Below are 252 nucleotides of genomic sequence, written 5' to 3'. Positions count from 1 at the left end.
ATCTTGCAGTGTGAATTCAACCCAAAGGTCTATTCACTGACATTAACACTGCTAAGCATACATACCGTGCCTTGGCTTACTAGTGTGTCCTTATTTTTTTCTCTCTCGTCTTCGTAAAATCGTCGTCACATTTGATCATAACACCTAGTCCTAGCCAGGCTGTTTTGTTCTAATTAACACGTTCGATACTGTACATTACTATGACTGGTTCTGTCTGGTTACTGCTTGTAAGCGTAAAGGACCCCATTGTAA

This window comes from Penaeus monodon, chromosome 30 (assembly GCF_015228065.2).
Source record: "Penaeus monodon isolate SGIC_2016 chromosome 30, NSTDA_Pmon_1, whole genome shotgun sequence".
Lineage (NCBI taxonomy): Eukaryota > Metazoa > Arthropoda > Malacostraca > Decapoda > Penaeidae > Penaeus > Penaeus monodon.
The sequence above is the reverse complement of the archived record's forward strand: the minus strand, read 5'-3'. Positions refer to the sequence as shown.